At 47.4% G+C, this 12,919-nt stretch overlaps 2 protein-coding genes across 5 annotated transcripts in view; one reads left to right on the top strand and one right to left on the bottom strand.

Moving 5' to 3' along the window:
* Positions 1–12,919, bottom strand: part of LOC135896560 (uncharacterized) — a 208,958-nt gene that overhangs the window by 51,599 nt on the left and 144,440 nt on the right. The gene's annotated exons all lie outside the window — the stretch shown is intronic.
* The window catches only part of LOC139051339 (uncharacterized), a 49,831-nt gene continuing 43,568 nt past the window's right edge, over positions 6,657–12,919 (top strand). The window contains exons 1-5 of one of the 3 annotated variants that reach the window (XM_070528364.1): positions 6,657–6,851; positions 7,469–7,557; positions 7,652–7,684; positions 8,524–8,550; positions 12,417–12,440. The gene's annotated coding sequence lies outside the window, so the exon portion shown is untranslated. Of the gene's footprint in view, positions 6,852–7,468; positions 7,558–7,651; positions 7,685–8,523; positions 8,551–12,416; positions 12,441–12,512; positions 12,599–12,919 lie in introns of those variants that run through there. The other 2 variants (XM_070528362.1, XM_070528363.1) reach the window with 2 other exon arrangements.

The raw sequence follows: 12,919 nt of genomic DNA, 5'->3' as shown, positions 1-12,919 counted from the left end.
AAGGAGAGAATATTCTGCTTTGATGAAATTAGATATAGCTAAAGCATATGACAGTGTCGAACATTCAATTCTACTTGATATTCTGCAGCGTCGTAATTTCCCCAATTATATAACCGCGTGGGTGGCAGAATTTTTGCGATCAAGAGAATTTTATTGCTTCAAGGACGGATGCTCTTCGTCTAAATTCAGACAAACCCGCGGAGTTCCCCAAGGATCTGTCCTATCCCCACTAATATTTAATATATTAATGAGCTCTATCCCCACTTGTCAGGACGTGCACGTTTACGTGTATGCCGATGACATTGCATTTTTTGCTGCCGACACAGACATTAACACATTATACCAAAAATTACAAAGATACATGAGCATGCTAGAAGTATGGCTTCAGACAATTTGTATGTCATTAAACGTAAGCAAAAGCGCCATTTTAGTGTTCTCGGTCATAGATCCGGTTTCAATTTCTATAACTTATAAGCAAAAACCCATTCCACAGGTTGAGTCTCTAAAATATTTGGGAATCACATATAAAGGAAAACTCAACTGGAGTCCACACATAGAGAGTGTAGCAGGTAAGGCACAACGTGCTTTAGGTATTCTGCGCAGAATGAGTAACCGGAAATATGGACTACGTAGGGATACATTGTTGATGATTTATAAAATGTATGTGCGCCCCATATTGGAATTTGGGTGTGTCTTGTTCTCAGGCGACCCAGCTTATAAAATAAAGCCTCTGGTTCTTTTGGAGCGTGAGGCCCTACGCCTGTGTCTGGGACTCCCCAGGTTTGTGGCTATTAATGTTATCTACCAAGAAGCGCGCCTTCCAACATTGCCCTGCAGATTCCGCATTTTAACAGTTCAAGCATTCCTGAAATTTTACAGCTTGCCGCTTAGACGATCTGAATACGCATTCATTAATGACCCAAATTCCTTCTTCCTTGCTCATTGGCCTTGATTTCACACTCCACAGATCATATTTGTTCAAAAACAATTAGATAGCCTGAATGTGAACATTCGAGAGGTAATTCCGTCAACCGAATCACATCAGAATATTAAGATAGATTTTGATGACATTTTCCCCCCAAACTCTAAGTTTCAATCAGCCACTTTTTTAAATAACCTGTTGCAAGATTACCTAGCACACGTGCAAACAAATAACATAATAGCTACGGACGCTTCAGTGAACAACGAAAAGGCGGGCGTAGGCAACTTCTCGCTTCCGCTTGGCTGGTCATTCTCCCTGAGACTGCCAGACTTCACACCTGTTTTTGAAGCCGAGCTTTTAGCAATTCTATTAGCGCTTCGGAAACTACCGTCGAACTCAATAAGTGCGGTTATAATAACAGATTCCCTTTCGGTCTGTACTTCGCTTACGGCTTCACCCAATTCGCCATCAATAAAGACGTTTCTAACATTAGTTCCTCCGCAGTTGAATTCTCTAAAACTATTATGGGTACCTGGACATTGTGGCTTACATTTAAATGAAATGGCAGATGCATTAGCGCGAGCATCCCTGAGTGGACCAATAATGCAGGTTCTTCCTTTGGTAGCCCACATAACAGCAATCAGATATAGAAAATATTCAATTCATAGAGATGTCAGTGAATCAATAACAACATGGACAGAATATCAGCACCTCAAATTTCCGTGGAAAATCCAGTGGTGCCCATCAAGACAATCAGAAGTAGCGGTCACGAGATTACGCTGCCGTGTCCCTCCATTAAACCTATATTTACACAGGACTGGTCTGACGCTATCACCTCTGTGTCCATACTGTCAAGAAACAGAATCACTAGATCATTATTTTTTGGCATGTCGACGATACAAATTGTTAAGAAAAAGACATCTAGAACTTCCGTTGGCAAAATTAGGGTTAATGTTATCACCAGAAACCATACTATCTTTCGGTGCGTCAGTTATAGGGGTCAGCCTCAGGGACGTATTTGATGCCGTTTGCAGTTACATAACGTCAACAAAACGAATAAATTTTCAACTTTTGTCTTTTATTTTATTGGTTTTTGTATGTTTTCTTATCTCTCTTTCGTTATATATATATTTTTTTAACATCGAATAAGTGGCACTTCAAAAAAATAGGTGAACGCTTCAGCACGCAATTCTTGGCCAATCCCCCAGTGTGGGTATGAGCCATAATATGAGGCTATCATCATCATCATCATCTGCAGAGGATGAGTAATGTCTCCATTCCTGTCGTACTGATTTAATATGCACGATATAACATAATTGGCGACGAGGATTTAACAACCCATGTGCTACCGGCTTGCCCTTCATCTGTGCCGTCGATTGCTGCATATCGTCCTCGACGATGAGTATTTCGGGGCTACAACCGCCACCCCCGTTCCTGTCATCACCTGGAGACCCAGTCATCCCATGGGAGCAATGGATTCAAGCGTTCAGGAACTACATGGTGGCGTCGGGCGCCTCCGACCTACCTGCCATGCGTCGGAAGGCGATTCTGCTCAATTGCTTGGGCTTGGAAGGCCAACGCATCTTCTAGACCCTCACGTCGGAGGACGACCCGCGCTTTTTGGCTTCGAGCGCCACCGGAGGGCCGTTGACGACTCCTGCCCCAGATGAGTTCGACTGCGCTGTTGCGACACTTGAAAGTCACTACAAGAGCTCTGTCAATGTCACCGCAGCGCGTCACCGTTTCCGTCGACGTGCACAAGCCCCAGGTGAGACTGCGCTCGATTACGTCACCGCGCTACGAGGTCTTGTAGCAGCGTGCAACTTCGGTGACTTGGCGGACGACATGATGCGCGACCAGCTTATAGAAAAAACTACTAGCGAATACTTGCGTGAACGTCTTTTACTGGAAGAGTCTCTTACGCTTTCCCGGGCCCTCACCATTGCGAGACAGCATGATCAGGCGACTAGAGAAGCGAGAGAACTTGCACGACATGAAGCACAAGTGCATCACGTTAAAAACACAAACACTTCAAATATGAGAGAAAAGCACTGTGGCACGTGCACATGCTATATGACGCCAACTGAAAGTCGTCGAGCTCTGAAAGAGCAAGAATGTTATCGTTGTGGTTCTTTGGACATCTGGGTAATAGCCCTCACTGCAAAGCTAAGACACTTAAGTGTCGCAGATGTGGAAAGACTGGCCATCTGGAAAAGTTGTGCAAGTCTTCCCGAAAGTCTGAAAAGAAAATTCAGCATGTCACGGAAGGCGACGCAGATACAGCTGACACGGACGATCACATAAGTGTTTGTCACATCTGGAGTCGTAAGAAAGGAATTTATGCAGTTTTGGAAATTGAAGGAATTTCCGTGTCGTTCCTGATTGACACTGGATCATCAGTTTCAATCCTAGCCGAAGAGCTTTACCGACGCCATTTCGATGCTGTATTTCCCCTGACATCAACGTCCGTCCAGCTCCTCGATTATTCTAAGTCAGCAATCCCTATAAAAGGATGTTTCCTTGCTCCAGTTTCATTTCATGGCCGATGCACTTCTGTCCTTCTGTACGTTGTGTCGGGAGGAACAACCATTCTTGGTTTAGATGGCATCGCGGCTCTGGATATGAAGATTCAAGGGTCACCTCTCAGGTGTCTGCTAACGACGCAAGAAACTCCTGTGCTCCCTCCTGAATTACGTTCCGAGTTCGAGCACTTGTTTGAAAAGCAGCTAGGAACTGTCAAAGGTTTCACTCACAAGGTCCGAGTTCGCGCATCTGTTCAACCAGTGGCCAGCAAACTGAGACGACCACCACTCGTCATTCGTGAGCAAGTCTCGGCAGAAGTAAAAAAATTAGAAGCCCAGGACATCATTGAGCGCGTCGATTCTTCAGAGTGGGTCTCGCCAATTGTCGTAGCCAGAAAAAAAGGATGGCTCGATTCGCATGTGCGTAGACCTACGATAGCCAAACAAATCTATAGTAGTGGACAGTTTTCCCCTGCCACAAACTGAGGAACTTTTGAACAGCTTGGCTGGTGCACAGCGATTCTCCAAGCTAGATTTAGCTTCTGCATATCATCAGTTACCACTAAGTCCAGAGAGTCGTGATCTTACGACGTTTATAACCCACGACGGACTATTTCGCTTTAAGAGGGTGTGCTTTGGACTGGCATCGGCACCGTCAGCGTTTCAGAAGATGATGCATATGATCCTCCAAGGATGCAAAGGTGTCTTGTTTTACATTGACGACATAATCGTGTACGGACGCTCCAGAGAGGATCACTTGGTCAATTTGCGCACTGTTTTGAAACGGCTCTCTGACGCTGGCCTCAGGCTCATCTATAAATGTGTTTTCGACGTCACAGTGTTGACTTTCCTAGGCCATGTTGTCAGCGCCAAAGTGTTATTCCCACTGATGTCATCTATCGAGGCGATAACCAAGGCACCATCACCTACAAATATTAATGAACTTCGCTCGCTGATGGGACTCGCAGGCTTCTACTCGAAGTTCATCCCGCATTTTTCTGATGTTGTGGAGCCAATGCGTGCTTTGCTTCGCGGAAACGCGCCTTTCGCTTGGACTGCGGCAGCCCAAACCGGCTTGGAGCAGCTGAAAACGTTGATAACATCTTGTGAAGTTCTTCACCTTTTTGATCCTCAATTACCCGTGTACGTTACAACTGATGCCTCAGGATATGGATTAGGTGCTGTACTGCAGCAGGATAACGGAACATCACTGCAGACTGTCGCGTTCGCCTCACGCACTCTTCAACCGCATGAACGGAAGTACTCCGTCGGTGAACGTGAGGCCCTTGCCTGCGTCTGGGCCTGCGAGCACTGGCATGTTTACCTGTAGGCCGACCTTTCATCTTGCGGACAGACCACGCTGCTTTGGTGACGCTCCTCTCAACGAAAGGCACAGGTCACCGTCCTTTAAGGATTGCGCGCTGGTCATCCCGGTTGCTGTGCTACAACTACATCATGGAATACAGGAAGGGTAGCGAAAACGTCGTGGCTGACGCACTCTCCCGGCTGCCCGTACAGAGTTTCATCCATGATGCACCCGAAGAAGAATTTATATGTCTCTTGTACCCAGTAGTTACCATGCAGGAGCTTCGAGAAGCAAGTGCCGCCGATCAGGCTATCTCTCAAGTTAAGCAGTTTAACACTACTTCTTGGCCTGACAAGAAATCCTTGTCAAAAGAGCTGCTACCTTACTTTCACGTGCGATCTGAACTCTCTGTTGTTAGCGACATTCTTTGCCGGGGTGACAGGATTGTCGTGCCTTCAGCTTTGACCCGCCGTCTTATGGATCTGGCGCATGAGTCACACCCAGGAATTAGTCGTACCAAAGCTCGTCTTAGGGAGTCATATTGGTGGCCGTGCATGGATAATCACATTGAAGAACTTGCACGCACATGTGTAGCCTGCCAGTCATGTGACAAATCAGCACATACTTCTGCAGCCCCAATGCAACCCGTCACTCTTCCTGAGAGAGCCTGGGACAAAGTTGCTATCGACATTGTGGGACCTTTCACGCAAGCTCCAACGGACTGTCGATTTGCCATTACGCTTATTGATTACTACAGCAAGTGGCCAGAGGTGACTTTCGTACGCGATGCGACCACGTCTACAGTGACCAAATTCCTACTTGAACTTTTCGCGAGAGAAGGATATCCACGTGGGATCGTATCCGATCATGGACCACAATTTTCTTCAGCGAATTTTCAAGATTTTCTCACAGAGCGCGGAATCACCCATTACAACTCTTCAGTGTATTACCCGCAAGCTAACGGTTTAGTGGAAAGATTCAACAGGGTATTAAAGTCCTATATTCAATTAGCCCTGTTAGAACGTCCTGAGATAAGAACAGCGAGCGATGTTTGATTACCTACAAATATATCGCTGCACGCCTCATGCGACTACTGGTGCTGCACCCGCTATTCTTCACGGACGCCAACCTCGCACCAGACTTGACATTGTGGGATTCCCTGACAAATGTTTCACCAATGACCCTTCAAAGGCACTACAGCTGTTGAGAGAACGCATCAAGAACAAGCAAATGACGTCGAAGAGCTACACCGATCAAAAACGCGGTGCCAAGGAACCCAACTTCGCCGTTGGTGACTACGTGCGGGTTAAACTACCTGCAGTCCAGGGGAAGTTATCTTCACAGTTTTCTGCGCCCAAGAAAATTATTGGAAAGCGCGGACCCGCCTCCTATCTCTTGGAAGATGGGCGGATGTGGAATGCTTCCAAATTAGCGGCCGTTCACCCTGAAGCTATCAGCAAAATGAAATTAGGTACCACGGCTGTCATGAACTGGTCACCGGCATCCGATCACTCAACTAGTGCGGCTGTAAGCCATCCGTCACAACCTAGCACATCACGCGCAGATAATGCACCCCTGATTCCTGAACCACGTGCTGCAGGGCACACGCAACAAGCTTCAGCTAATTTGCCAAGATGCGAAGAACGCGTGAGGAGAAGCGCCCGCAACAAGAAGACACCAAAGAAGCTGCACGACTACATCAGAAAGTAACGGACCATTTTTTTTTTCACGAGGGGATATGTTATATAAGGCGTCGCTGCCTACCGCAGCGCCATGAGAAGGCGCGCGCTTGGAGCCGCCCAAGGGAGAGGAAAAAGAAGATAGAATAAATGCAGAGGATGAGTACTGTCTCCATTCCTGTCGTACTGATTTAATATGCACGATATAACAGGGACAAAACGTCATAACGCTGACAATGACTCTTGGCCGATCTCCCACAGTGGGTATGCACCACAGTTTCCGATGCCGTCTTTTAACGGCTGCCACCGCGCGTGAATTTCACGCGGCCATTGCGTGCCCCCGTCCGTTGGGTCTCATTCCTTCGGTGACGTGCGCAGCCGAGGGAACGTGTACGCTCTTCAGGAAGCGCCGACCTCTCACCGTAAGCGTCACAACCTCTTAACGTCACCTTTTCTCCTTTCACGTCTGGAATCTTCCAGCGCCTCGAAAGTAGGCCTCCGCGTCCGCACCGATCGCGGACGGCGTGGGTCTTTACATGCAGGGTTCCAGACGACACGTCGCGCTGCGATAGCATCGCGTGCTGTCGAAGCCCGTAAGCTATGCTAGTGACTTTGGCGAATGCGAATGGTGTTGCGCAAGGGGAAATATCACTTATAGAAAAAAGTAGCCCGTTTACCTTAGGCAGTCCCGTTTGACCGTTAGAGCGGTTGCAGGACATCCAGGCGTCGTGCCGACCTTGCTCCCCTTAAATGTCGACTACCAGTTTCTTGCAAGTGCGTTCGGCTAACGCAATTTACTCCGCATACTTCCGCTTACTCCCGGTTTTAGCTTCCAAGCCCTAATATCTTCATTAGCGACGATCATCGTAATACTATATAAAGAATTCTCGTGAATGACGATGCATATGAGTTTGTGTGCGTGTGCGTGCGAAGGCGTGTGTGCGCGCCGCTGGACACATAATTTAACCACTTCTGTGCAGAAGGATAGCGGTGTTGTTCCTCGTGCGTCTTGATCTTGATGGTATACGCTTTGCTTTAGCTCTTCGCAGTCCACACCTTCTGAAGGCATTCTGTCTGTGTTCCTCGACCGTTCTCCGACTTCGAACGAATAATCCGATCCAGCCATGAGTAAGTCCCGGCAGCCACTACCAGTTCTGGAATCAATTCGCCCGTAACGAGCTCGAACGTGCTTAACGCGCGATTCTCTTTTCTTTTTTTGCAGCTGAGATGTCTGAGATGTCGTCATTCGGAGGCGGTGAGTACGCTCGTCGAGCGCATGGCTCTTTTCAGAGTCACTTCCGTTTCGTCCTCCTTTTTGGCTCCGTGTGTCGGCGTGCCTATTCGCGCAGCGCAGCTCCGAATCGACTTAAGGGAACCAGTTTTCATTTACGTGCACGCTTTCACATTGAAGGCTAGCATGCGTCTTTGAGTAGTCATGCTGGGTCTCAGTTTCATCATTTTTTTTTAATGTCTGAACGTAACATGAGCTGGCAACAAACGTTCAATGATAATGTAATAGTACTTGCAGTTTCTGTGTTAGACGTCAAATTGCGACGTTTTTATGGGTTGCATATTGCAATCACTCAATTCAGGCCTAGGGCGCGGCCGGGCAGCCAGCATTGAGGGTATGAGCCATTGTTCATTGCTGCGCGTCTCATATGTGGGTCTATTCTCTTTTAAGTTTGCTATGTTTGTTATTAAGTTGCTTCTATTTTTGTGCGTTGCATATTGCAATCACTCATTTCAGCCCTTGGGCGCGGCTGGGCAGCCACCATTGACGTTTAGCGCAACCACGTGACGTGACGTCACGACAGCCGGAGGAAAAGCTGGGCCCCAACTCGCGCAATATGCAACGCATTCTTGGCTTAACCAAGCTAAGCCTGGCCATTTTTCGAACGGACCCCGATGTTGTAGGTTTCGCTGTTGCTTTTACTTGGATCAGTGCTGTTTCCATCACCTACTAACTACTACTGACACCGAATAGTAGCGGTGACGCCATACCAGAAATGGCAAAGCGAAAATTGAGAAATAACTTAGCATTAGAACCAATGAATTTCCCTTGATGCTGATATCTTCTTTTTTTCGCATTTCCAGACGGGCTCTCCGGAATCGAGTCGTCGGGTAAGAACTGCTGTTAAAAGTGACATCTTTTTCTTTTTCTGCTTCAAGTAAATCACGAATATCACACCGCGATTGATAAACATGGGTGTTATGTGATGGAATGCGTAGAAACTATCGGCACACCAGGGTAACTGGCTACGTTCCAACAAATGTGCAAGCTGCATCCTTTTCTTCCACCTGTACCACCGATATTGTGTCGTACCGATGCACCTGTCCTGTACTTAAAAGCTAATTTTCATCGATGAAGTACCCTTCGCGACAGCTACCATGCATAAACGGGCGACGACGAGTGTGTTACTGTAAAATCCGCCAAAGAAGCCTCCTACGCTGATATTCCTTTTAATGCGAGACCGTTAAAGAGCTCGTGTCACAGAAAAGCTGGTGTCCGCGACGTTGGCCGTGAGCGAAAAATCCGGGAAGGGAATCCATAAATAAAAAACAACTTGCAAAATGAGCTGGGTGCGAATCGTACCAGGGCCTCCGGAGTGTGAAACGGAGACGCTGCCACACAGCCACGAGTTCGAGGGTCCAATGCGGGACAAAAGCGCCTCTAGTGAATGCGGTGTTTCCTTACAAACGTGCCGTGGAATGTTATACTGCGGTGCATATTGGTAATTATCAGCATGTAAATTACTGAAGACGAAGTTAAACGAGAGGCGAAGTACGTTTCCGCTACATTTCATCTGCGCTTGGCGCACACGCAGAGCCATCTAGCGGCAAACACAGAAGGCCCCCTCCTCGCAATGTACGGCGCTGCCCCGACAGGTGGCGCGCCACTCGCCCACTTCTCCCCTTCGTTTCGTCAAGGGCATGGCGAGCGAATGAGTAGGTGGTGCGAACAGGGTGCGATAACGCTATCGCATTCCACTCTTGAAGGCGAAGCTTAAGCGTCCTCCAATTTTTTTGACGCCCGATGTAGCAGCGTAGTCGAGAAGTTGGGCGAGCTGTAGCGCTGCTCTCCCACGTGACATAAACCTATGCGTCATGATCTCAAAACACAGAAACCATTTACAAAGAAACAAAACAAGGCTGGTTGTAGAAAAGGCGGTTATGTTAAATTAGTTAAGGCACCAATAGGCTTGCCGGTATCTTTTCTTTTTTTGATGGCTTCGAGGTCTCAGAACAATTCGCAGTTCCATTCGAAAGGCGAAGGACCGATTGCGTTAGCAAATTAGCGAATAACTGTACGAAGTAAGGATAATACTTTATCAGCCGTATACTCTTGTAAACATTCGCTTACTAACTAAATTAACAATGATAGAATATGAAAGCTTCCCCCAACGAGGACATAGAAAGAGACAGACACACAGAGACAGCGCTGTCCCTGCGCGTCTGCTTCTTTCTACGTCGTTGTTCAGTCGCGCTTAGACATTGTATCATGGATTCAAACCAACTCGACCGTCAACGTCTTTTAACTAAATTAACCAGCACAGTGTCACGCGCACCGGTAAACATGAACACCCCTCACTCGATGACAGCGGAAGGTGTCTGTGAGAACTCTGGATTCAGGAATAGGTGCAGCAGCCGCGAGCCCATTGACCTCCGTGCATCTGTCGCTTCAACGCGAACGGAACGTAGAAACCACAGCGCATACCGAGCAACGGGCTATAGGCACACTCTGCAAACATCGCAGATCGCTTTGAAGATTAGGCCCCCGCGGACGAATACTTTGCCCAGTCGCGGATCGCTTTCAACACAAACAAGCGCCGGCAACGCGTCCTTACCGCGTCCCCCAAAGCCGTCTATTCCGGCGTCCGCGATTCGCGTGGTCAACGCAGTAGTAGGCGCCGCGGTTGTCTCCACCCAGTGTGTAACGGCGGGCGATGAGGACATCGAGGCACCGTGGCAGGCGCCGGAGAAGAACGCCCCTCATCCCTCGCCTTAACCCCCTGCCTCGCATGCGCCGCAGGAGAGGGCACGCATCTGGGCGGCGTTTGTCGCTCGCGCACGCGAGATTCAACCGCGTTCGCCGACTCACCCTCACACGCTTTCACTCATACGGAACATCACGGCGACGGCGACGCCGACGGCAGAAATGCGACTGGAGTGTCCATATAGTTGCTATCGCAATAAAATATCTCAGCACTCTGTCAAACAGAAATTGTTGCGCTGTAATTAAGCGCAAGCCGCAGCCAGCGTTGCTCGCTCGCGCGCTTAGCGTGTTAAATGCGCGTGGTCTGCGGTTGTTTCTGAAAGCGAGGGCGCCAATTTACCAGTCCGATATGACGCGCGTCGCCGGCGACATCTGTTGGGTGAGCGAGGAAAGCGCTTGCATGCAAAAAAGGTGTGTGTTCACACCAGAAATTTTTCGTCGTTGTTGTTTCGTGTAAGCGTTCTCCTCCTCTTTGCCGCAAACGAAAATATGCCGAGAGCAATTAAGCGTGCGTTAGAGGCGCTGCTGCGCCGTTATCACCGTCGCCGCCGTGGTCGTCGTCGTGCGTTCCCGTCCGACGGCTGCGTCACGCCAACGTCTGTCACCTGCGTACTGTGAGCGCGCCCTCGAGGAGATTAAGCCCAACAGATAGCCAGACCTTGCTATCGATGTCGAAGCTTGAGAACTTTTTGGGAACTTGGGAACCAGGAACGTTTTTTTTTCAATCTACATATGTAAAACGTTATAAAATTAATAAAGGTGTAAATCCGTCTACAAATAAGCTTACGCCTTTTGGGTATAAGGGTGTAAGCTGCGTTTATCCTTTGAGATGTACGTTATTTTACAGTGTAGTTCTGTTGTTTCTATCAAATAGCGCATCGTTCACTGTTTTATATTCGTAATATTCTTATGTTTTATGTATTCCCGTTCATTTTCTAAATCTTCTTTTCTTACTTCGTCAGAGCTCATATACCGCTGTGTTTGTTTCTGACAAATGGGGTAACGGGAAAGCGGAAAACAAATTGATAAACAGCGGGCAAACAAGGCAAGCCTCCGCTTGCAGTGAACACTGTGTGTTTTTCACATATTTATTATTTCACTGAAACAGTGTCCCGCTTATCATGCCCCATCAGTGCGTGTCGCGTAAACTTGTGTGCGTTTATCCCTGAACCGCTGACTATTCAGTGGTCTATCCGGGACGTTGAACTTCCTTGAACTATCCGGGACGAGACCTCATTTTGTCAGGTCTCGTGAGCACATTGTACACATGTACGTACAAAAAATGTTATTAAAAATTTCAGTTGCATATCAGGTGGCACGAGTCGTACCAGTCTTTTCTTTTTTTTATGCAGTGCACCATTTTTCCTTTAATTTTGTGGTAGACAGCGCCCTTCCAACCCTTGATATATATCACCCGATGAAGCAGACATCATTCCTGCGATAAATAGATTAGCCTGACTGAATATTTAACATAGTTACACTGGTTAACTGTTTAATTAATGACCGTACGACAGATATTGCAATTTAAGAATTGTATCCGGCGACCTTGCAAGACGTATTCGCTTCTAGCGAATTCTCGGGATGACACCAGTTTCGAGATAATTATTGTCCAGTTATTCCACGAAATGCAATGGCGTTCCAGCTATTTTTGTGCTGCAATGCGTCAAGTAGCGTTCTTTCTTTTTTTTTTAAGTGGGACAGTAGTGTATTTTTGTAGAATAGGAGATTGGGCTTGTTGGTTTTCCATCCTGCTAGTAACAGCGCAAAATGTAGACAAGACACGAAACAAGAAGACACCACAGCACTTGTGGTGTCTTCTTGTCTCGTGTCTTGTCTACATTTTGCGCTGTTACTAGCAGGAGTGTATTTTTACCGCGAGTTGGACTGTGCATATCTCGAAACTGCTGTCATCCCCAGAAGTCGCGCATGCGGTGGAAGTGACCGAGAAGTAATGTTCTGATGCCTTCTTCCTTGTGTTTCTTTTGCTTTGCAGCCATGAGCGGCAGTGGAATATCCTGTGAGTTTCACACAGTGTTCCTATCAAATACACTTTCCATACAGGCACACAACACAACGGGATGACAAGGAGTGGACGGAAAGGGAAGCCTCGGCTCCGAGCCAACGTTTCGACAGGAAGACTTTGTTAGGCTAGGCCAGCATCTTTTCTACGGCAGGGTTTGTAAACGCTCTCTGTACCGATAGCGAGGAGGAACACAAGTTGTTAGGCGAGAACAATGTGAGGGACGGGAAATGGCATTGGCTATGTTGAAAAGCATGGATTAGATTTGATAGTTACAGAGAACAAGGAAGCGAGGTCAGCGGTATATACATATTTTTACTAGTACTAGCAGACAATTCTTTAACCTCATAGAAACTGTAGCAGCAGAAAAAGGAGATGAAGAGAATGAAAAGAAGTAATAACCAGTATATACATGGTCTTGAATGTTTAGTCATAAAGCACGACGCGAACAAAAATGGGATTTCTATGAATGAAAA

The sequence above is a fragment of the Dermacentor albipictus genome, unplaced genomic scaffold, assembly GCF_038994185.2.
Source record: "Dermacentor albipictus isolate Rhodes 1998 colony unplaced genomic scaffold, USDA_Dalb.pri_finalv2 scaffold_11, whole genome shotgun sequence".
NCBI lineage: Eukaryota > Metazoa > Arthropoda > Arachnida > Ixodida > Ixodidae > Dermacentor > Dermacentor albipictus.
This window is presented reverse-complemented; position numbering and strand designations above follow the sequence as displayed.